Here is a 26,552-nt window from a genome sequence, read left to right as displayed (position 1 = left end):
TTGCTACAGCAGGCTAGCACAGTGAGAAAATGAGAGCAAATTCTATTTCAGCAGGAATGAGAAACACATAACCAAACCTGCTCAAACTGGCACAAAGAAGATGAAAAATGACAAAAATTTAAGGTTTTTTTTTAATCTGAATCTATGATCCCTGATTTTCCTGAAATGCCACAGATTTGCTGCAAAAAGCTTACAAAACCACATCTTAAAGTTTTGTCCAGCTTGAAATAAAAAGACCCAATTGACAGCAAAAATAGGTATTTGCTAGTAGTCAACAAGCTTTGCTTTTCAGCCTCTCTCCCTTTCGTGGACAACAGCCCAGATTTTGGCAAATTCTTTCATTAGGTGAAAATTGCAGTTTAACTAAACATGGCTTTCTCAACAGAAAATTGGTATTAATCATTTCTCATTTTCTTAAGCAGACTGAATGATTCATCTCCAGGAAATCTCTATGATAATCTAGAGTTACAGCTGATCAGAAAAAATTAAAGGAGCAAATAACTTGATTTTTGCCACTTACACTATTGTATCTCTGTGCACAGGAAAAAAAGACAAACCAAAAGAACCCAACAAATCCCAAAACAAAGTTTCATTACTTGTTTTTTTACATCTTTCATGATTAACTACAAATACATCCACTACAATCTGTTTTCCTGCAGAAAGGTAGAAATAATCCAATCTATAGCCAACTAATATGTTACAGCTACAGCTTTATGACATTTGCTGGTTTCTATTCATAGTAGCTTGTATAAACCTTTTTGTGACTGTGTTTAGCTAGATATCACTCCTAAAATCCTGCTTAGATTCAGTGGGTCTGAACAAAACAGCTTATTTCTGCTGGAGGTGGAGGAAAAAGAAGAGAGGGAAAGGAGCCTGATTAATAATATTATATTTAATACTCAAACATCAAGTGAGGCTTGCCAAAGCAACCACATTTGTTCAGTATTTGACTCTTGGTATCATCTCAGACTTCAATAAACGAACGAACAATTTTGGTTCCCTGGACACCATGAACTCAATAGTGCAGAGGGCACAGTTTCTCCCCTGGAATAATATTAAACAGAGACCTTGGTCTCTTTTCTCTTTCAGTAGAAATACACACGCAACTAATCCTACTAACTTATTTTATCAATTAACTGCATCTACATTTGCACACTTTTCTACAGGATATTACCTAGATAAGCAAATAACCATTCCTGAAACCTCCCATTCCAGACATCCACTCAGATCTTTCAAGAGGGTGCTGTGTCTTCTCAAGCTTAGAGCACAACAGGAGCAAACAGCCTCTATACCCCAGCTGGGCTTCAAGAAACAGGTAGGCTAGATCTCATCAATAACATTAAGTGCTATTTCATGGCCACACTTGAACAGAGTGATCTCATTTGCCCACAAAGATGGGCACCACAATGACCTTTTTGAAAGCTGAGGTTAAATTTGCTCTCTGACTGAGAATTCTAGTTCCTGCTTAAAAGAAACAGAAAGGTGTAGTTGTCCTCCCTGCCTGGCACCTGCAATTGTCTTCACGGTCACTGTTTACTTAACCAAGGCATTTCTGCATCAGACAGTCACTTTAAAATTAGAAGAAACCAGGTGCTTTTTATATAAACATAATTAAGCAATTTAATGAAAATTTGCTGAGTCCATCTCTCCAAGAATATGTAGGGCTCTGCTTGGTTTTGGGTGTACAGTATGCTTATCTGTAACTTTGCTGTCACCAACAGGTTGCCATGAGAATTAGATGTTTGGTTTTTTAGTTTTTTATTTTTTTATTTTATACCTAAGGCTAAAAATAAAAATGTGATACCCAGACAGCGAGTATTGTTTTAATTTATAAGTAGTCCTGTTAACTTGGATGTAATTAATGATGAACTAGTTAGTAATCTCTGATTTAGAGGGATAAATGTGGTATGGGAAGGCAGATTAAAGTTGCTGCTGTTCAGAACATCACAAATAAAGACAGAACATAACTAAATTATCCCTCTGATTTTGAAATTGTAACAGAGAGATGCATTACACAGCATGTCACTTTTGGTTTCTCAGAGAGCTGCTGCTTCTTTTATTATGAACAGAATTATCTCTATTCCCTGCATGAGACAATTGATTGGCTTCAGTATAACTGGATGTTTTGCCAGCCTTCACTATGCTTCTATTCAGTAAGTCATGTAAAATAATGTGCTGAAAACCTGCTGACCTGCCTGTCTGCTTGGTGTTTATAAGGAGTTTGTCTCCATGGTATTTCAGTTCTTTATCTGAAAACAAAACAGGAGATACAGGAAGCCAAAGAAACTGTGAGAGAAAAGCCATAAGAGTGATATACTCAAACAAGATTTAATGCCCTAGACACAATCCTGAGAGCCTAATGACAGGTCAGTGCTCCCATCCCACTTCCTGAGAAGCCCTGGGAATACCACAATTCTCTTCCTGCTTCCACCTTGCTCAGGGCATATATCCTGCTCTCCCCTCATCACAAGTATATTGCATACAAGGAGGCTCAGGTGCCAAGCAGCACACCAGCAGGGAGAGCAGAGCCAGAGTTTGACCTACCATGTACTCCACCCTGTTCAGACTGGTTCCTCCAGGCATCATTAATACTACACACACAGAAAACGACAGCTAAGGCTTGAAATGCTTGCCGGAGACTAACTGTATGGCAGCAGCTATGTACAAGAGATAAGAGAGAGTACTGGGAAGCTGAAGAAACAGGCTATGTACAGAAGCAGGCATTAGAGAGCACTGGGCATTTAGATCCAGGGCTACTGTTGGGGCCAAGCTAAATCACTTTTAGGAATTGAATCATGTTTGCAGCTAGGACAGCTCAATTTGTCATGAGTTAACCTGGTGTTTTGTCTGTGGGCTAAGTACTTTTTGTACAGAGTGCTCACTTTATCATGCACATAAAGGCTGAAGGACCATAGGAGCAAACCAAAAAGACTGGAAAAAGGATTTAAATTCTCGCTTCCTTTACTCTCTCATTTTGCTTCTAATTTAAGCTCGAGTAAATGATAAAATAAATAATACCATTCTGTGCTTCTGTGAGAGACCCAAACCACCTTCTTATAGCTTTATTTCAGCAATATCTAAGGGCATCAAAAAAGAAACAGTGATTTAAAAAAATCTGTCCTCATATGTAACTTACCTGGGAGACTTAAACCACCTGCTTGGCTTCTAGGGGTCTAGCACACAAAATAGAAGGAGGTTGTTCAGACAGGATTCATGCATTCTTGCGAGTCTCTATACAAGCTCAAAATTTTGACAAAGTCAAACTGGAATTTGAGGCCTGTGAATGCCAAGACTACACCACAGCTGTTTCTACTGCTGTTTGTTGATTACTGGCCTCTATGAGTGCTGCTAACATTTCCTGCACAAGTCCACATGATGCAGAGGGTAATGTGACAGATGATGTATCATATTGCCATGAGGCAAAGTCTTTCATTAAGAATAGGAGGCATTCAAGGAATGTGCACCAGGAGGCTGCAGCTCATCCCTCTGCCACCTCCCTACACACTGGCACAGTGCAGAGAAATAAGTTGTCTCTGCTCACATAGGTGAGACCCAAAGCAGCCCTGAATCCTGCCAACAGGGCTTGCATCAGGGAGCTCAATGAGGCTGTCTCTACAAATGGCCTTTGAATCATGATAGTGGACACAAATACACAATTTTTTTATAGTTCTGCAAAGATAAATTTCTGCTGCCCATCGCTTTTTAGCACTCTGCTTTATCTACTTTGATTTGAATTGGCTTTTCTATTTTTCCTTCCTTAGACAGCTGTCTTTTCTGCTTGTACAGTCATATAGATCAACTATAACTAAGTTAGGGTGTAATTCGTATAATGACAGATGGCACAGCAACAAATGGACCTTACACCATACGATTTATTCCTTTAGTCATACAGGAAAGGGTTATGCATTAGAGGTGTGCCTCTACCAGGATAACTGCATCTGCTGTGAGGTCTGAGATGATAGTAATGATTAAACTACACCAGTATCATGAAAGTGATGCAACATTTATGTTTAGACAAGGTTATAGAACCCTCCAGCATCTGCTGCTTACATGGGAATCAGGACAAGAACAAGGAGAAACCAGGAGTGAGTGAATTTCAGAAGGCTGTCATGTTAAAATTGCTTCAATCCTGCAGCAGCTTTATCCTGCAAGCTCGCACAAGTGAATGTGCTTGGCAAACAGCTGAACACTACATAATACAAAACAAAAAGGAGCTCACTCACCCCACCAGGTAGGTTTTTTTAGGGTAATTTTTGTCAGCTGTGAAGTACAGTTATTTAAATAACTGATGCAGATATAAACCTCAAAAAAGAATTCCTACAGTACATGAGCATGTACAGTACATGTACTGATGCATGTGCTTCAGCTCTGAGGTGTTAGCATACCTTTCTACCCAGAACTACAATGAATACTGTACTTTTCTTTAAGCTATATAGAACCCTGATTTTTAAGCATCTCAATGAAGTTCAATTTGTAGCTATGCTCATGTTTCAAATTATTTGTACAAATGTCTACAATTATTTTTGGTCTCTTCTACGCTGAAACATAGTTTACTTCTTAGTCTACTGCTAGAGTCACACAAGTCATTTGCAATTTTTACAGTCATGTTTCTGCAGTCAAGATTTGAATTTTGAAAGGTCAAAGCCTGGGGCTGTTTCAGAATGTTCAGAAACATTTTGATGTGTCACCTGATATACGATTCACATTTTGAACAAGATCACTGTGACCCCTTGACAGCAGCAGAGGTGTCCAGACTTCTTTTTATAATTGCATCACTGTATTACCCTACTTATCAGCACATTTTCCTCCATTAATCGTATTTTTAGTGAAAAACTTTTCTGTAGCTGCTTGTTAATTTCCATGTACCTGACTGCTTCAGCAGATTTTCTACAAATGTTGAGATAAATTTTTATTTTTGCTGTCTTTTATAACATCATAATGTTTGCTGCAATACTTCTAAGAATGTAAAACCCACTTACTATATTTAAAAGATTCTACCTGCTGACTAGATCCACTTGAAAATAGTATGCCAGTTATGCTAAAGTGATACAAAATACGGCAGTGCCACCTGACTCCATGGAACAGGAAAAGAAAATTACTTTAAGTACATTAAAAATGCTTTATATTAAGGGTAGGAAAGCAGGCAGTAACATTTTTTTATATGGTCTTGCATTAAATTTATTTCTTATTAATAAGAAATGACAGTCATTGACACTATTAGAACCTAATTAGTTCAGCAATTTTCCATCAAGTCGTATATAAGTAGTAAAGTATTGGTATTTGGTTTTCCTAATGGTATTCAAAAGTCTAATTAAAATCTCTCTTTTGTGGTGAAGTGGAATGAATCTTTATGAAAAACAAGACACTTTAAATAGCCACATACAGCTTACTTCCTTAAATATCATACTTCACAACTATATTCCTCTTCAGCACTTCAACCAAGTAAGAATGAGAGAGGCAGACAGAAATTGAAATAAATTTCTTAGCTGCTACAATTGTTCAGCTGTGAGCCCCTTTCTCCTCTTCCCAGTACTCTCTCTGCCCAGTTGGTTTACAGGTTGTAAGAGCTGAATAACAGTAATAAGGGTAGGTATAACAAACCTTTTGACTCTTTAAAATTACACTCTCTGAGACTATGGTTTTGAAGTATTTATCAGTTATGTTTGCAAAAGCTTTATTGTGGACAGATGTAAAATGGAACAAATTATTCCTCTAAGTAATCAGCACAAGAGACAGCAATAAAGCCCATTTTGCTGTACAGTTTGCCAGTACACTGTGTTTCACTGCAGGTATTCTAGCATCATTTGGCTAGTTTAGGCTGAGACCTCAATATTATTTTGTAAAGCATAACCAGTAATAGAACGTAAGGTAAAATCTGCTACTGCCACTGGTAGTTTCCCCTGCTTTCATTCACAGAGGCAGCAGGGCAGCTGGCCAGCCAGCCCTTTCATTACTAGTTCAGAATTCCTATCTCAGTGGTGGCTAGTGCTCTCTAGGAAAAAAAAAACACTTCTCTGCCTGCAACCTAGTTAACATTTCCTAGAGACTTCTTACCCTTGCTTATGCTGAATGCTGAATCAAATGTTTATGCAGCAGAAAGCCCTGGTAAGAGAGAGACAGCAGAGGTAAGAAAGAAAGAGCAGCTGGTATCTAAGACATTCAGGATCCCCCTAGAACATCAAGACAAATATACAGTAATTTTGTGAGTACAGAAATTAATAAAACCACCTATCCCTTAACACTCTAGTACTTTGACTACATCTGAGGACCAAACTAGCAGCCATCCTATCCTGAAAGCAGCCTTTCTTTCAGTTATGCCACTTTAATTGCCAGTAGTGATATACAAGGATTATTTTGCCTGTCACTGAGCATTGCTGCTTTATTCTGCAAAAATCAGAGCATTTTACAGCAAAATGCAAATCTGAAGTGCTCCTTTGCTTTTTTGTGTGCTGGCTTTGCTTTTCATTAACATGCACAGATCAATGACAGGTTAATGCTTAGTTAGCATTTATTAAGAGCAACACAGTTTCAGAAACTTCAGACTAAAGGTCAATTAGATGACAGATCCTTCATGAAAGATGAAAGATACTGGGCAGATACTGTCATTTTTTGTCATCAATGATTTATTTGTTGCAAGGTCCCAAGTACTTATTAGAAATAAGATAAGTGAGTATGAACTAAAGAGTACTGTTGATTATTTATTTCACAGAATCTCACTAACAATGGCTGCTATAAAAATAGTCCAGAAATTATGGATTCACACAGTCTTACAGTGATTACCCCGAAGTAACATATCAGATAGGCATTAGGTAGTAAGCCAAGTTGAGGTAAGCCTGCTAAAAGCCTGTGTAAGGGTAACTCAAGGCCATACTGCAAATCAGGCACATCAGTGCTGATTACAAATTAAATTCTCTACTGTCTTTTATGTTGGTGCAGATGCTTGAAACTATGTGAAGTGTCTAACATCCTGTACATAATTACTACTAAATCTGAATGGGAGAAACTCGTATCCACTTGAGCAGTGTACAAATGCTGGCTTCATGGAAGGTCAGCAGCAAGTCAGGGACCCTTCACTAGGCAGCATCTTACACCCAACAGGTTTTCATACCTTTTCAGTTAGTGAAACCTCAACAACTTTCTAGCAAAGGTGTAAACTCAGTGCAGCTGTCTGAAAATTGTCTTGCTTTACCTGTTTGTGCCCTGGAGATCAAACCCACTGCACTGGGTGGTTTGGTTTTTTTTTTGTTTGGTTGGTTTTTTTTTTGCAAAACACAAAAAGGTTAGCAAGAACCCAGACATGTAAGTCTCATCTTGGTTCATCCTTAGAGCTGAAAATACAAATAAAAGTGTGCTATGAATAAAAATTGATATCCATGATTCAAATATATCTAGTACACAGGAATTTTAGAAGCTCCATGGTATTACTTTACAAGGAAGTAAACTCTACAACTAAGCCACATCTTGGTGTGGGCTGTCAAACAGATCTGCTGCTTTCTTTTGTTAATAGTAAGAGTTATGTATCAGAACTTCCAAAGTAATCTTCTAAAGAGATATCACAACATCTATGCTAGAAAAGCCATACTAGCAAAAATCAGTTTTCCCCATCATCTTTGTGAATGGTCTAGACTAATTTTATTTCATGGCAAAGAAGCTGTTGACAATCATCCCAAACCAGCAGGAAGAATCCCCTTACACATATTTATTTTTCAGTGTGTACAGCACTGAACCTCACCTCAGTTTATCAATAATGTGAGCATTAGGAATACCTTCCAGTGCAGGAGGTTTTTCCTTATTCATCACCTGACAGAAGAAAAAAAGTAACTCTGAGCAAAGAAATAACTCAGTGGCCTACCAAATTTTTTACAATTATGGGGGAAAAATAGATCTTTTTACGAAAACAAGGACAGTAAATTCTTTTACAAAAAGGTACTACCAGGAAATCTTTTGCATCTCAGTCAAAAGGCTGCAAGCTACAGCCTTGAGTTTCAATTGCAGATGGTAAGATGACATACAATTAATATGATTCTATTTGTGAAGTCTAATCACGGCATGTGAGAACAAGAAAAACAAATGTAACATATTGTGTGATTTCACTTTCAAGATATGATGCACTGAAAGAGACCATTAGCATTTCAATAACAAATTCACATTAATTTCCCTGTGTCTGTAAGAGTTCCGTTTTTTATCAATACTAACATGCCGTCCTGAGCAAGAGGCAAATCTTATCTCTGAGGTGTTTACAGAAACTGCCAAGAACACATTTTTTTCCCCCTTGGAATGTACCAGATGATGTATCAGGTGTCAGATTTTTCTGCCAATGTTTCCCCAAGGCTGGATCACAAAATCTTCCTTGTTATATGTCACTCATCTCATATTTGACACCCCCCCTTCCCCTGCTCTCCATCATGCTTTGTGTAAAAGACAAAAAACAAACACCAAAACCAAAAAAAAACCAAAACCACCCAAACTACTGGAAGAATAATGCTTTGCTTCTGATCACACTGACATCTTCGCTTTCTGTCTCTGCATCTCCTGCAGACATAGAAAACTTCAATGCTTTCCTGTTCACCACATGCACCTGCCTAAAAATCTCAGTACACGGTGCTGTGATCCTGTCCTTTGTTAAATTTTCGTTTCATTGTAGTGACAATGGCTTTCTGTCCATCTGGATTACTTACAACTATAGAGAACAAGGAAAATGTTCTGCAGGGAAAAATAGTATTTAGGTAAAAAAAGAGGCATTAAGATGACTAATAAGTCTTTTCTATACCCTTTAACACACAAGCATAGATACTCTTCCTAACAGCTCCCCTTCTTGACATAACGGGACTCTGCTATTAGCTACCCAATTCTGACATTCTGATATATCACCACATCATGGTTAAAAAAAATAAATTAAAATAACAGGCACATAAACACAGCATTGACAAGGAGACATGTTTCTGAATACAAAAGGGACACACGTATGTATTCTGATCTCTGATCTTCACCTTATTTCTGGTTTAAAGTAGGATTTTCCTTAAACAGAAAAAAAAACAACCAACCAAAAAACAACCAAAAAACAACCAAAAAACAAACACAAACAAACAAACAAACAAAACACAAGAAAACAACAAACAAAAAAAGCCAAGTAGAACAGATCTGAAAATGATGGAATGATGGGAGAATGCCATTTACTAATTTTTCTCAGAATAGCACCATATTCATAGAAACCATCAGCTTACTGTCCCCAGACTGGTCTATTTTTTCCCTACTAATTATTTTATTCTATCAACTGTATTATTTTATTATACCAGATGAGGTAACATGTGTCCCTACATCCTCAACAAGGTGAGACACAGGTACATATACTTCAGCATGGTGAGAAAAGTTGGTTTGCTACACCAACTGCTGAAAAATCCCCAGTTCCTGGTTTAGCTGAAGAACCCCTGTGAACACATCATCCCCCAAACTAACCATTTCTTCATCTCTGAGACCCTCAGATCAAGCACAAAAGATGCTTAATGTTTTGTGCAAATCCATTTCTGTCATTAGATGCCTCCCAGACTAGCATTACAAATATTCATCAGCATTTACCAGAGTTGAATTTCAGTCTCGGTAAGGATCCGGGCATGACCAGCACTGAGCACAGTATGGGGCTGCTAATACAGATCATTAACAGTACATGGGTAATGGTCTGTACCACTGCATGGGCTGAAAAGGATGCTTTTAACTGCATCATTTTAACAGGCCATTTGCTATTGTTTCTGCTCCCACTTTGGATGAGAATAATTGTATAAACTCCAGCTCAAAACTGTGCATATCTAAACATGCACAGCAGCAAAACTTTCTTTCTCTAAACCTCCCAAACAATATATTTAAAGAACTGTTAAATAATACAATCAAACACCATCATTAGCTCCTATAGAAATTTTTCCATAATATTTTCCCACATTTAGGCTGATCTGTCTGTGTCTAACTTTGCAGCTCAGCTCAGAAGTTGGTCCATTCTTAGTGAACTGGTGAAAATTAATTTTCATCTTGGAAATGGAATTGAAACCAAAAAGGCCACTGTGCTGGGAGAAGTAACACCCTTTCCCATACAGTGCAGGCTGTACTGCCACAGTGTACTACATATATATATATATAGTGTGACAAGCATGTAAGATGTTAAATGAAATATGAATGAATAATTCTCCTTCTACACTTAATTAAACATTTTTAAAGCATATAAGTAAATGTTAATAACAAAGGTTTAATGCCAGTGCATAATAAATAAACTTAAATATCACTGGCATATATTTTGAAACATCAAAGACAGGAAAGGAAAAAGGAATTGTGAAAGAGAACCGTTTAAAGGAAAATTAAGTTTAGGTGACCTAATTAAAGGCTTTTTCTCAGCTACAAAAAGACATCAAAGTGCTGTTTCTGAAGTTCTCTTGCCAAACAAGCAGCCTCAAATTAAAAGACTGCATTAATTTCAAGGAATGAGACAGAGAACTGCTACCATAAGAGCCTTCGGTCCCTTTGTGTTGCAACAGAAACAGAGCATTATGGTTAGTTTATAATCCAAGTGCTCTGTTTATATAAGAGAATTTATTTTTCATTTTCACCTTTCCATTTACTCATCCTGATATATAAGAAAGCCCCTCAGAAACTAAAATGATGCTTCTTCCATGATTGACAGCTGGAGTTTGGATGTCAAACAATGCCTGGTTTATATTGTTCTTTACTAATGGCTTTCCAACAGGAGAGAAAGTGGCAGTCTTCAGTGTATTTGCAATGCAGAAAGGCTGAACTAGTGAGTCTATGGCAAAGCTGGGCTCAGATCTGCTGCAAACAGAGCCAGGATCTGGAGACAAAACAGAGTTCATGGTGGCAAAGTGCTTGAGGGTAGGCATGGAGGAAATGTGTTCAGTGCAAGAAACAGCTTTCTGACAAGCCCAGCTGTCACCAGGAATATTTAGGGGACACCCTGGGCTATCACCCAGGTTTAAGGTACGTGAGGTCCAATTCAAAACTGGTCACAAAACCTAGTTCCTGTTCAATCTGATAGGTTTTAAGAGCACCAGACAGAAGTCTGGAGCAGTATCACAGCACAGGGAAAACGTAGCTACAGCAGAGATGCGACACTCATTTTAAAAGCTGTGCATGCCTTTCTTTCCCCATTTACAATGTCTGATTGCTGATTAATTGTCTTCCTCATGTAGCCTGAGGAGCAGATGCTGTGAAGTGGGGACATGCAGTTCTACATCCCCCTGATGCTGCTGAGGGAGGGAAGCTGAGACCCAGACCACAGGGAGCACGCAGAGCAGCAGGGAAACCAGAAAAGCAGAGGCGCCCCTGCACCCAACACCTCTGCCCCCACATTACTGCTACCAGTGAAATTATTTTTGCTACGGATGTTTCCTGACTTTAATGGCTGTACATTGAAACCAGCATAATCCAGGTCCTAACATTAACATACAAAATTTGGGAAAGATGAGCTGGTATAAACTCCACCCAAATAGTTCCTTTGAGTGCTTTGCTGCAAAGGGTATAAAGTGTAGATTCTACACAAATCCAATATATATACTATGCTCAAAAATACAAGTAAATCAGGTTGAGAACTACCTTCTTGGAAACAGCTAACAACATGCCTTGTTTCTATGGCATTTAATGAATATTCTGACTTGAAGAAATGCATAAACATAAGGGTAATTTACATTCCTTTAGTTAATCAGATTCCTTATACATTTTATGCATCTGCATGATTTTTCATCTGTATTGCTTAGATGCATCTTCTTCTCATTTTCAATATGCATCCAAACACTCTGTTCATAATGCCTTTTTCACTCTTACAAATTTCTAGAACCAAGCCTGTCTCAAGATTTTAGAATTCTGTGGCTTACAACAAAAATGATCAGCAAAAGGTTGTAAAATACTTAGAAATTCAAGGCAGCATTTAACTTAGATGTGAGCTTGCCCTTTTGTAATTCAGTTTTTCTATCAGTAAAACAATAATAGAAGAATCTCCTTCAGAAGCTGGCATATCAGCCAATGTCCAATACAAAGGACAACTCCATTAAAAAGAATGTTTTTTTACATACAAATGTTAGGTATTAAATTTGACAAGGGTACTGCAAATCTTCACTGATTAACATTTGCAAAGGTCCCTGCAATGCAGGGATGAAAGGTCTTCACTATGAAAACAAAAAGTGTATTTGTTATTAACATCATTCTACATTTAAAAACTTTCTCAGTCCACCCTAACTAGATACTAATGAGCCTTCAAACATTTCTCTGGTTTATTCCAGCAAAAAAAAAAGGACTTTCAAATTCTCCTGTGGGTCAAGAGAATTAGATACCTAACAAAATAGGTTATGGTTGTTTCTCAAAATGGCTGACCTTTGCCTGATTTTGTTTAAACTGCTACATTTCCAAGTAAATTCCAGTCAAATCCCCATCTAGTTTACAGAGGTAGAACTGGGATCAGTATTAACTTCACCTTTTAATATAAAACATTTCATTATTTACAAACCAACAAAACAGGTTTAATAATGTAATTTGGGAACTCAAGCACACTGGTTAGTTGAAGGGACTTTTAGATCAGTGAAGCTGCTATTAAAGTGCCATCAAAGCACTTTTGACTCCATAGAATTAATCATGAAATCTGTTCCTGCCAACTCACTTATCATATCTGAAATATTAATTTTGAGTAAAATTAAATTGGACACCTACTGACAGCAACATTTGCCCTTCAGAACTCCCCTTCACATTGATTTATTAACGCTGCCAGAACAGAGTATCAAAGCAATTTATTGCTATTTTCTAGATGTTTCCCTGTGCTTACAAATAGTCCTCCAGAGTTAAAGCTGCTACCTGACAACATTCTGACAAAGTTGCATTTTTCACATTCCATAATATTCTTCAGAAAGGAATATATTCACAAAGGAATTTTTTTTTATTATCAATAGGAATGGGTGATTCACGTAAAAGAAATTCTGTGTTGAGTTGCCTTCAAATCTAACATTTTCATTAGCAGTTGGTGTGACTTCAGACAGAAGAGTCAGCAAATTCTTTTGTTTTATTCATCAGCATCATTTTCTTTGCATGCGAGAGAGCCAAAGACACTTGTAGAGAGCATTAGACAGAAGTGGGACTGAAGGTGCATCATTAGCCAGTAGAGAGCGAATGGCATGCAGCACAAGTGTCTTACTACTTTTAGCAAAATGCCATATTAGAAAGGCACTTCTCATTGGGTGAAAAACAGCCAACTCCCTAGTTCCGCTTTGACCAAACTGAGTTTTCTTCTCTGCAGTTAGGAGCCCTGGGATAGATCCACATAAATCATGAATGTTCTGCATAGGGAGTTTTAATTTGACATCATAAAGGTACAGTTAATGGCAGGAAAATATGAAGTCCAGGTGTGCCAAGTCTATGTTTGAGTTACAACATCAAATGAGCAGCCTGATCCAAGCCCTTAATTTTAAAGCAGCTTCTTTCAGTCTTTGAAACGATTAGTGTCTGGGAGCAGATTCAAAAATCAGGGGCTTTTACTTCCTTTCTGTGGAACTATTCCATCTTTCCTGTTTCTTCCATTTCCCTGTCAATCCCAGTGTTACAGATCCTGTTTTACTGACTTGCTGCCTGAGAGAAACACAATTTGTAAATACAATGGCTCCTGCCTGTTAATATCCCTGGCTCCAATCCAACTATTCAATCTATGTGTTCATTTTTAAGCCTGAATGGTCCCATTAACTTCAATTGGTCTGCTTGTGTTCTTAAGTAAAACAGGTGTTTAAGGACTTTGCTGGATCAGAGCCTACAAATGCACACTTGCAATCCTCTTTGGCTCTGTTAAAAGTTCCTTCCTAATCATTGTACGTTTATGTAGGAATTCCTCTTGTTTATACTTGCATACACAAGTTATACTTTGCAACAGGCTACTTGACACATTTAATATCAACTGTGTTTGTAGACAAAACTGTCTATGTGGCAATATAAAGTTGTATATAGGCATTGTGTATTGTATATGCTGAGGGAACACACATAGATGGAAGTAAAATAGAAGAGAAGAACACATGGTTGGACATTAGTGGAGGCGAAGCTTTCGGTAATTCACTGGAAGGCAAAATAATTTAAACATGCGCAGAACCGATTAAGACACTTCACGTAAGGCTAGAAAAATGTCATCAGCATGTGTCAGAAAGCAGCCTTTTAAAGCATCAACACTAAAAGTAAAAAAAAACCTGTTAATGCTGTCCGGCAGAGTTGTCAACTCTAAAAATTCGTTAAATACAAATACTCCTATGTTTTCTAGAGCCACCTAGGGAGAACCTGCTGCTAGCAGTTATTCGCATCCCTGTATATAAGCAAGGTCAACATTTCTAATTCTGTGTGAAACTTGAACAGTTCCTTGTTCACAAAACATGAAAATTCTCTCACTGCCATCATGCTCCTGCGCAGGCTATGCCATTTTGTACCCTACACTGATACTTGTCATTAACAGGTAAAGTTCCCTCTTGGGAAGATTCACATTCTTTTGCCAGTCTTTGACAGCGTGCGAAATGTCAGCTTCCCCATACCTGAGTTAGCTTTCTCATAGTATGCAGGTTTTTATTTCACCCCAAAACTTGAGTTGTTTGTCACTGTCCTTTACCTCTCAAAGAGAAAGGAACATGCATATACGTACACCCCCTATGTCACACTGATACTGTCCAAGGTCGCAATTTTGTTCTGGAAGTCCTGTTGTGGGAAGATGGATATCTTGGCACAAGCCAATCTGAGTATTTCCCCAGTCTGGTCCTGAAGGTGGCAGACAGAAATCATGCATCTAGTAGAGGAAAAAACTGAAGCTGGGATTAGGAATTGGAAGGGCTCTCTCTAGTTTATCCACCTACCGATGCCAGGTTTCACATCCTGTGCACAGTTTCAAAAACTATTTCTACTTCCTCCCTTACATTCCTTCTACTATCTAGAATAATTTACTCATTACTTTGGTAAATATCCTTTGATTTAATTTTAATTTTTGTTGTTCAGTAGCACTCTTGTTGTTCCTATTCATAGTTAAAGCAATCTGTCATATTTTCTGAACCTAGTTATCGCTCAGTGTTCTCACATGTTTATAATACATGTATTTTATCATCATTTTGACAAATTGCTTTTACTTTTTTATCTTGCTGTTTTCTCTTAATCAGCCTTTCTAGTCATTTAATCAATCATTTTTGCTGACCTTTTCTGACCTACCTTCACTTTTGTCAGTTGTTGTCAACTTTTCAGATGTGGAACAAATCAGCATTGTCAAAGTAGTATTTGCAGTTTAAGTCACAAATATACCAAGATAAGATTTAAAAAGCACAGTACTTTTCAAAAACTGCTTGAATCCCTTTTTACCAGTCTTACGAGGTAATTCTTTTTCTTATTTAAATAGCAGAAGCTAAAAACTCGCTCTTTTTTTTGTTTGTTTGTTTTTTAATAAAGTAATAAAGAATTATAGCATCAGGAACACAGGGGCTTTCAAGAAAGAAAAAAGCATCCTAGTGGTTTTGGCATTGTAAAATCATACTGGCTTCACTATCTTTTCACTACTCTTTGAGTTGAAGTACTGATCTTGTATTACATTAAACACTATTTTCTCTGCACACTTTCTAGATGACTTTAATTTTCTGTCATATTCGTAACTGCAAGTTCTTTAACTTATCATCTGATCTCACAAGTATTCACAGCTCTTCTAAAATGAAATATAACCTGTGAATTTATTTGCCAGGCTGCTTACTAGAAAGCCTTCTAGATTATTAAATTGTTAAATAAAACCAGGTCTAACGATAAACCCAGAGATATCTCCCTATAACTCAATGTATCTATTTACCAACTTTTAGGACAGATAATGATCATGTCTAAGATAATTTGAACTAATTTTTTTCCATTAAGCTATAGAAACCTAAGAAATTAAATTCTCCCCCTAGATGCAACTGCACAAATACAATGTATAAAACCAATGCAGCCTATTCGGGATGAGTTTTGATGTAGAACTCTGGATTAACCATTGCTTTTGATTTTCCTTATATTCCTAGACCTATACATGTTTTATTGCTTCCTTAATAGGTCCACAATAGTTACTGCTCACAAAAATATTTATGCGTTGCTTTGATCAAAGGTATAAGACAAACATTATAATACGCACATGTTAACAAGTTAGGGGCTGACGGTCCAAACTGTACCACCATCAAAAATAAAGAGTACAATAACCACATGGGGACAAAATAAAACCAAAGTATCGTCAGTGAAGGAGACTGAAGCGTGATGATATACTCCTATTTCACACAGAAAGTGCCCTTATACTAAGGTAGGAAGAAAAGGAGCATTCTACACTGCCTAGTCCCTCTTTCTTTCCTTTTTAAAGCTTTTTGTGCTTTGTTCCTTCATACATCCATCAAAATTAATAAGAATCAACCCAGGATCTGTCACTGAGACAGTCTTCTCCCTTCTTCATCACAACCAAGCAACTACTTGCCTCCATGCCTTAATGGACTCTGCCTCCTTCAACACTGGCGGAAAAAACCCTGCCTGTGTTGTTCAATCTTCTGCAAGTTACTGGCTTCAATTTACAAGCAGGGTTGAATCTAGCTCAGAATCCCCTCCCCCAGTTCTTATCTATTTATCTTCCTTAAGAGAGAGAATTTTAGTAGACAAATGGTCTTCCAGCAGTGATTGAGTAGTGCAACAGTGACATCCAATGGCTGGCTACATCAGTCTCCAAAGAGCTCTCCTGATTTACCGGAGTCCTCCTCTACCTTGTTAAAACAAGCGATAACTGAATATTAGCTGCCCCAGTACATTTTATTCATTTTACCTCTACATTAAAGCTACTTAAAGTTTGATCCATGTTTCCAATGAGCTAGGAATTGTCTTCATAGGCAGTCTTAGACACAGACTGACTAGACTTATGGAGCTCTTATCACATTGCTCGCTAACAAGGAAGACTCAGGGACAGACAGATAAGCAGGTATTCTTTTCAGTCCTCATTTACAGCTGGAAAGGAGGTGCATGTGAGGCACTTTTTGTGAAGAATACAGCTCTCAGGAGTCAGCTGCATTTCTTCATGAATCAAAAATGTAACTAGACCCTAGCAAAACCACCAGAGAGTGTGTGTTCAACAGTATTCTGTAGGCAAAGGGAGTGGAAAGGTTATGGAAGGTGTTAAATACAGAATTGCTGTTTAGTTTAAAGGGATTCAAAATTTACATTCCTCAAATCAGACACCACTCATCTCCAAGCCTGAATGAGAAGAGTAAATCTGAGCTTTTCATTGGTTAAAATCTGAACTCTAAATTTGTATTTATACTTGATGTGAGGAGTCAGCTTCTATAGTTTGAAGGCAGTAGATTCTATTATGCAAATTTTGTATTATACTTATTTAATGCTGTTTTGCAATACAGTGTGACAAGGAGTAAGTTTTATAATTCTGTGGACTTTCACTTACACTACAAATACCCTATTCTGATACTCCTCAGGGTGGCTGTGGACCTCGTTTGGCTTGACCACATACAACTGCTCTTACACTTTCTCCCTACAGACGAAATTACTCTGTCTTGACTTTAGAGCTGGTAAGTTAAGTAGCAAAAATCTTCCTCAACACAAGTTAAAATAAAGCCCAAATAAACTGCACCATGCATGACCAGAACAAATCCACAAAAACAAAACCCCTTCAAAGCTGTAACACAAAGTAAACAGTTGCCATACTGATCCAGTATTCTGAATTTGCAGACAACCACCAGACACATTTTTAATTCAGAACACTTACTTTACATGCTCACATAAAGCACTTTACAAAATACATAAGTATTCAAACAAAAGTCCAAAAGCAACAAGTATATTTTGTCACAGGTAGAGCCAAGGTGCAGCTAAGTTCTTTGTTGTTAAAGTTCTGTTTGGAAATGACATACTATAACATATGGCACCTCCTACTTAATCTATTTATTTCATAAATAATGTTGGTTGCCTAAAGATTTGTTATTAGCCAATGCAGTAAGCAGCTGGTATTTTTTAAGCCTGACATGTCTACAACAGCATTCTTATAACTTTTTATTGTATTTGCAGGGAAAAGTCACCATAAGGAAAACCCACTCTTCTTCCCATAAATTGAGGCCTGCAAGCCATGTGTAACTATCCGTTTTCAGTCTACAGACTTTCCCTTGGGTGCAGGATACTTTCTTATACACTCCTTTCAAACTTGGGAAAAATCCAAGGTGAAAGGAGTTTGCCATTTTCCTTTTGTCCTCTCTCCCCTCCCTTGCCTTACTTGTCTACTTTACTTTGATTGTTTCCACTAATGAATGTTACTTTGCCCAAGTCTTATTGTCAGTTTCTTGAAACTATGCAAAGTGCCTCAAGCTGCTAAACAGCTGGCAAAATACATGAACATTTAAGACTTTAGCCTGAATACGAAATCATGATTTCCAGGAGAGAACAATGTGGTCCTTTATGATTTAATGCCTTCTTTTGAACTGTATGTCATTTCTACTTTCAAATTAATCTGAGTGTGGAAAACAGGTTGAGTGTATTTTTATTAGAAGACACTCCAAATATTTAGACAGTTATTTGAATCATGCTTTGGCAAAATGATTATACTTGTCAGTCTGAAAACATCCAATTTTCATATTTCCCTCACATTAACTGTCTTTAATAAAGATTTATTAAAATCTTAAATGCTATTTACTCTTCCCCACCCTCCCTGGCATGTGTACTTAAAAGAAGCCCTAATAAAAAAAAATGGGATACATTAACTAACATCTGAATTGCAGTTGCAATTCTAGTATAGTCATGAGCTTGTCATTAAAATGCATAGCGCAGTGCTAGTGCAGCTGTATACAGCTTTTATTATTCAGACTGCTAAATGGATAAAACAGATTCTAATTTAATGTAAACTGTACAGATAGAAACATGAGACTATGAAGGTTTTTTATTTCCTCATGAGAAGCCCAGATCCTTGAACCCAGTGATAACTCCTCTTGGCCAAGGGCCAATCTAAATTTATTACAAGAGTCCCCGTGCTGCCTCTCCAGATAAGTTTTGTAATACTTGAAGAAGCTGGTGGGAAAAGTGTCCTTTGAGGCTTTACTACCTCTTTTTATTAACATGTACCTGTTACATAATATTTTCAGGATCTAACTCTCTATTCCATAGCTAGGATACAGGCAAAAGCTCTGATACCACTGGAGTCAGCTTACACAGAGAAGCACTAGAACCCAGGGCCTCACTGCTGAGTTACCAAACAAAAAAGTCCTCAGCTTGTAGCCTTATACAAATGCCACGCCTTTTATTAATGTCCGTATACTCTCTCCTGCAAAGATTTAATCAATCTCTGATCTTCTACTTGAACAGTGCATAAACATACTAACTTAATGTCTCAAGTGTTAGTCTGTGTTACCACGTGCTAAACATCCATTGTTTTTAATCGAAACCTGTGCATTTATCTTTAATTATTATTTTGAATTTCATGTATCAGGTCAACAACAAAGCAGAAGAAATGCTTCGAAGCTCCCACACAAATAAGCTGGAGCAGGTTGGTGGAATAACATGGAGATCCATCCAAGCACACTAGAAGACCACATAGAAGAATACTCTGAGACTGACACTTAAAGAGCTTGGCACATATATTTCTCTTTAAGATACTCTTACAGCAGATAATAATGCAGGCTATAAATGACAGTCAGTGGAGCCCATGAACCAGATGAGCCAACAATGTGAGTAAGTAAAGGCTCTAACCTTGGAAAGAAGCAAGTCCTTTGCCAGATTTCAGCCCTCTGAAAGATAAGCAACAAAGTATTTTCTGGATGATTGTGAGCCCTTCTATTCAGGTGGCAGTGGAGTCTTATTATCTCTGTGGGCTGTAAAAGTGCCTGTAATTAGCTAGTCACCAATGCTCTAACAGAGAGTATTTTGGAGTAGGTATATTCTAATTGTCGCTGTTGGGTAGCTACGGTGATTCCATAGAAAACAACTTTCACACAGGGTATGCTCAGCTTGGAGGCATTGCTGTCTGCTCTTTCATTCATTCACAGCGTTTTAATCCTGGATGCCACATAAAGCCAAGATGGATGTGCTACAATTAAAGACAGAATAAAAATGAAATGAACCAATAGACCAAGGTTAAAAATTGGAAATAGCAACAGCTAATTAGTTCCATAGTTGAAAAGAGAGAAGCCACTGTGCTTCTGTTCAAGAGGCTACTGCTGTTATGAGAATATGCTGGTATTCCAGCAATGTATGTCTCTATTTCTATTTTTAAAAAAAATGAAAATGGTCATTTTTATTATTGATTCCCGGTTGTTAAAGCTTCAGTATTTTTCAGTCTTCCTATATCATCTATGATGCCAGAGTCATCAGCTGCTTCTCCCATACCACAAAAGAGTGTTCTGTAGTGAAAACAGAAATATTAATTAATGACAGAAAATTGCTTGACTCACAGACTTCATCCTCTTTTCCCCTAGCTAGAGGCTAAAGAAGTCATAAAAATTCTATTGACTTTTATCCCTTCCTTACAATACTCACAATACAGATGCTCACACACTTAGAGAGCCAAGTTCTCCTGTAACCCACACCTGCAGAGTTAGGGGAATGTGTCCTACTACAGGCACATATTTATGGCTAAGGACAAAACATGATTTCTTAGTGTCCTGGGTTCAGCAGTAGCAGTCATTTTTCTCCTTCTTAGTAGCTGATGCAGTGCTGATTTTCTGACTTTTGGCCTGGGAACAGTGCTGATAACACCGATGTTTTTACTTGTTGCTAAGTCATGTTTATTCTGACCAAGGACTTTGTGAGCCTCATGCTCTGACAGGGAGGAGGGGAAGCCAGGAGGAAGCAGAGACAAGACAACTGACCCAAACTAGCCAAAGAGGTATTCCATACACAGCACGTCATGGCCAGTATATAAACTGGGGGCAGTTATCCAAAAGGGCTAGATCACTGCTCAGTCAGGCTGGGTATTGGTCAGCGGATGGTGAGCGGTTTTATTCTCTTCCCTTGGTATTTCCCTTATCATTATTATTATTGGTGGTAGCAGCAGTGGTTTGTGTTATACCTTAGTTACTGGTCTGTTCTTATCTCAACTCATGGGAGTTACATTTTTCTGATTCTCCTCCCTGTCCCTCTGGGGAGGAGGAAGGGTGGGAGTGAGTGAGCAGGGTGCATGGCAGCTGGGCTTAAACCATGACACTTAGAAAAGCACTTATGCTACTCTATTGTCAGAATGTGTTATATGCAAGGACCTTGGCCACGTGCTCTTGGGTTTGTTGGGAATGTATTCAGAAGTGCAAAATAATTTAATTTGATTCACACAGTTAGGGAAAACATAAAAGGTAAACTTTTTCTATATATATAACTTTTTTTTTAGCTTTAATGGCTCAGGTTCAAGACATGGGATATACCCCTAGAGGGCAGGGGTCCCAAAACTGTTGGCTGATATTCAAGGATCACCTACTACAATCCCAGGAGAGTTGCATCCCAACTAGAAGAAAGTGCAACAGGAGGGCCAGGAGACCTCCTTGGATGGATAAGGTGCTGCTGAGGAAACAATGAAGATAAAAAGAGGCTTTTAAAAGGTGGAAGCAAGGACAGGCAGCCTGGGATGCTGTCAGAGAAGCTAAGGAACAGGTTAGGAAAGCTAAGGCCCTGTTAGAATTAAGCTTGGCTAGGAATGTGAAAGATAGCAGGAAGGGTTTCTATAGGTACATTGCAAATAAAAGACAGACTAGGGACAATGTGAGCCCTCTCCGGAATCTATTAGGAGAACTGGCTACCCTGGATTTGGAGAAAGCTGAGGTTCTGAATGACTTCTTTGCCTCAGTCTTCACTGGCAAATGAACCACACCACCCAAGTCTTGGAAGGCAGATGCAGGGACTAAGAGAATGAAGACCTTGGGCCCACTGTAGGAGAGGATTTGGTTCTTGATCCTCTTATGAACCTGAGTATGCACAAGTCCATGGGACCTGATGAAATCCATCCATGGGTCCTGAAGGAGCTGGCAAATGAAGCTGCTAAGCCACTGTCCAAAGCCACTGTCCAAAGCCGCGGTCCATCTTATTTGAAAATTCATGGCAGTTACGTGAAGTTCCCGACAACTGGGAAAAGGGAAATAAAACCCCCATTTTCAAGAAGGGGAAAATGGAAGACCCGGGCAATTACAGAGCAGTCAGTCTCACCTCTGTGCCTGGCAAAATCCTGGAGCAGATTCTCCTGGAAGGCATGCTAGGGCACATGAAAAACAACAAGGTGCTTGGTGACAACCAGCATGGCTTCACTAAGGGGAAATCATGACTGACCAATTTGGTGGCCTTCTATGATGGGGCTACGGAACTGATGGACAGGGGTACAGCAGCTGATGTCATCTACCTGGACTTGTGTAAAGCATTCGACACTGTCCCACACAACATCCTTGTCTCTAAATTGGAGAGACATCAATTTGATGGATGGACTACTCAGTGGATAAAGAAATGGCTGGATGGCCACACCCAATGAGTTGTGGTCAATGGCTCAATGTCCAGCTAGAGACTAGGAACAAGTGGTGTCCCTCAGGGATTGGTGTTGAGACCGGTCTTGCTCAACATCTTTGTGGGTGACATGGACAGTGGGATTGAGCACGCCCTCATCAAGTTTGCCCATGACACCAAGCTGTGTGGTTTGGTTGATACGCTGGAGGGAAGGAATGCCATCCAGAGGGACCTCAACACACTTCTGAGGTGGGCTGATGCCAACCTCATGAAGTTTAACCATTCCAAGTGCACAGTCCTACACCTGGGTTGGAGCAATCGCAGGCACAGCTACAGGTTGGGCACAGAAGAGATTCAGAGCAGCCCTGTGGAGAAGGACTTGGGGGTGTTGGTGGATGAGAAAATGAACATAAGCCAGCTTCAGTGTGCGCTCGCACCCCAGAAAGCCAACTGTATCCTGGGCTGCATCAAAAGGGGCGTGACCAGCAGGTTGAAGGAGGCGATCCTGCCCCTCTACGCTGTTCTCGTGAGACCTCACTTGGAGCATTGCGTACAGTTCTGGTGTCATCAACATAAAAAGGACATGGAACTGTTGGAACAAGTCCAGAGGAGGCCACGAGGATGATCAGGGGACTGGAGCACCTCCTGTATGAAGATAGGGTGGGGCTCTCAAAACTCTCAAAAGTTGGGGCTGTTCAGCCTGGAGAAGAGAAGGCTGCGTGGAGACCTCATAGCAGCCTTCCAGTAGCTGAAGGGGACCTACAAGGATGCTGGAGTGGGACTCTTCACTAGGACTGTAGTGAAAGGGTTAAAACTTAAACAGGGGAAGTTTAGATTGAATAGAAGGAAGAAGTTCTTTACTGTAAGGGTAGTGAGGCAGTGGAATGGGTTGCCCAGGGAAGTTGTGAGTTTTCCATCCTTGGCAGTGTTCAAAGCTAAGTTGAACAGAGTCTTGGGTGACATGGTTTAGTGTGAGGTGTCCCTGCCCATTGCAGGGGGGTTGGAACTAGATGATCTTAAGGTCCTTTCCAACCCTAACTATTCTATGATTCTATGATTCTGCGTAACTTAAATAAGTTATCATCTGCCTGCTGACGGAATTGCTAGTGCATCTGAAAAGAGTTATCAGTCTGTCTTTTCTTTATTAAGCAGATGGTATTTCTCTGAGCACTATGACACCAGGCCTCACTGGCTGCCAGGCAAACTCTAGCCTAGATGAGTTTGTGGTACAGCAGTTCTGGTCCTGCTACAGGTTCCCTTGTAGCATGATCAATGTCTGGCCCATAGCCATACATTTGCTATTTGGAGTAGTATTAATCTTCCATTCAGAGAGAGGCAATTTTACCTTTTTAAATGAGTCTGTTTAGTCATTACTCTGTCCTATCTCTGATGATTACTCAGATTTTTAGATAGCACCAAAAGATCTATGAATAATGCTGTCACATTAGAGGCTCAACAAACACCAGTAACCTCAGTCTGTTTGTATTATTCTTTCCACATATCTGTGATGCATCCAGGATTATTCCTATTTACAGCATGCCATCCCAGCAAGCTTTCCCATTTTCCACATGCAATTCACATTTTTTTCTTGGCTGTTTATGAGAAGATTTCATCCACTTTCTTTCTGAAGTTTGAAGGTTACTGAAGCTGCTATTCAGTTACATTTCACAGACTCATGCATGACTGATAGCAACTGCAAGTCATGGCAGCATCTTTTAATGAATTTATTGCTTTTAATCAGAAACTTTCACTCTGGAGATTTATCTAGCTACTTCATCACTTGAGTATGGAAGCATCTTAATGAATAATCATGGGATGCTGACAACACTGGTTGAAAAGTTTGAGGTTTTTCCCCATGATCACATTGCTCTTTCAACCCTCCTCCTACTCACATGTCTACTATATTATTCAAAAGTAGTATCCAATATAATGTCCCACTTCCCTACAGCTCTGAGAAACATGGTTTAGTTGACTGAACAAAGTAGTTCCTCAGTGTCACATAAAGGATCCAGTTTCTCTACCTTTCACTCCTTCTAATCTTGCTGACAGCTTATTCACATTCTGTTCAATAAATAAAATCAAGATTAAAAAGTTGAGCTGCCTGAAGGCATTCTTTACTAACAGAGATTTTCAAATGTATAACGTGGTTTTGACTTTTAATAATATCCACAGAGATACTTTGTTTTATAAATTACCTATCTGACATGTGTGCAAAAATCAGTGGAGCTCCAAAGAAATAACTACATTTTCTATTCTGTGTACCTGCCATCTACTTTTTGATTGTTCTCTATATTCTGGATGAACACATCACACTAATACCATCTAACCAACTTGCTCTATTAGGACAGGAGAGGAAGAATTCACAATGTGAACATAAAGAGAAACCCTCAAAGAGAATGAGGGTGAGAAAGCAGTGCTTAAGAATTGTCCTGCTGATATACTTCACCAGGAGAAAATAGGAATGGCCTCTGGGTGGCATGCTGGGTTTGTTGGGGGGACTATATTGTGTAAAGCCCCAAGCTGGGTGGGATTTGTTGCCAGACCGACAGTTTTCACTGTTCATTAGAAACATTTTTCCTCAGCCAGTGAACTGAAAATGACAAGAAAATAATCAACAGTTGTCTGAAAATATAAGCCACCAGCAAGCAGTCCTTCTCACTAGCATTAGAAAAAAAGAAAAGGAAAAGAAAAGAAAAGGAAAAGAAAGAAAAGAAAAAGAAAGAAAAGAAAAGAAAGAAAAAGAAAAAAAGAAAAAAGAAAAAAAGAAAAGAAAAGAAAAGAAAAGAAAAGAAAAGAAAAGAAAAAAGAAAAGAAGAAAAGAAAAAAGGAAAAGAAAAAAGAAAAGAAAAGAAAAGAAAAGAAAAGAAAAGAAAAGAAAAGAAAAGAAAAGAAAAGAAAAGAAAAGAAAAGAAAAGAAAAGAGAAAAGAGAAAAGAGAAAAAAGAAAAAAGGAAAGAAAAAAGAAAGCAGTCATTAAGCTTGCTTAACACAGCTGTAACTGGAACTGGTTCTCTTACTAAATTGCTACTTAAAGCAATGGAAAAGCCCAATTGACAAAGAATTAGCTGTAGTAGCCAAATTAAAAATGGCTTGGGAAAAGGGTTTTTCAGATCACATTTTCTTCAATGCAAGATTGGTCAACAGCCTCTGGAGATTGATATGACAAACTGTACCTCCTTCACAAATTAGGGGTTAAGTGCGCCAGAAGGACCTCACTCAGAAAGCTGCCAATCAGGATTTCTCCTCAGTTCCTGACTTTCACCTGGATTTTGCTGCTCTGCAGTTCCCAACCCACAGGCCTGTGCCAGTGCTGCCATGTGCCATCCTAAACTTGGACAGGTGCTGTCTTTAGTGTAGGTATGCCACAGGTTACCCTTCTCTCCCCTCTTTATGCCGTGGGTGTAAGCAGAACATAGGAAATAGGTCTCAGGGAGGGACACATCTAGAGAACGTGTGTTTCAGAATTGTCCTTATCACTTGCTCCCTGATTGAAACCACAAGACTGACATTTGCTTTTCAGGGACAAAACAGCTCCTGACAATTAAATATATGAAAGAGTTCTCTGTTCTCAGCTGAATGGGATCTTACATTAGCACCAAGACACCAAGAAAGAGCATCAAAATCTTTTGCCCTTCTCTCTTGCTGCAAAAGGGGGTTCCTTCCTATCATTCACCTCTCCCATTCTCCTCTTTCCTTTCCCCCCTCCTCCATTAATGCAATTATAATGAAAAATCTGTAACTATAACAATGCTGCACCTAGATAAAGTGGGAAATGGCACAGTATTACTCACATTATATCTTGAAGTGTTCAAGGCTCATAAATAACACTGCAAGCAATTCTACTAGAGATCCTTTGCTCAATATGAGATAATTGCACTTTTGCAGGTTTACTATTTAAATTTCAGCCATTTCAGAGAATTGCTAAAAATTAAAATAGAAAAATAATTTAAAATTTCACCATCTCACACAAAGGTTCTTGCAAAAGATAGAACTAAACTCAAATTCAGGTATTCCTAAGGCAAAGAGCCACCAAGATGGCCGAGATCCCACTTCCTTGCCTAAATGTACAAACAGCAACAGAAATTGAAATTAAAAATA

Source organism: Pezoporus flaviventris, unplaced genomic scaffold (assembly GCF_033815535.1).
Source record: "Pezoporus flaviventris isolate CSIRO_AGI_PZ_B2104156 unplaced genomic scaffold, CSIRO_AGI_Pfla_v1 ptg000023l, whole genome shotgun sequence".
In the NCBI taxonomy this organism is placed as follows: domain Eukaryota; kingdom Metazoa; phylum Chordata; class Aves; order Psittaciformes; family Psittacidae; genus Pezoporus; species Pezoporus flaviventris.
The sequence above is the reverse complement of the archived record's forward strand: the minus strand, read 5'-3'. Positions refer to the sequence as shown.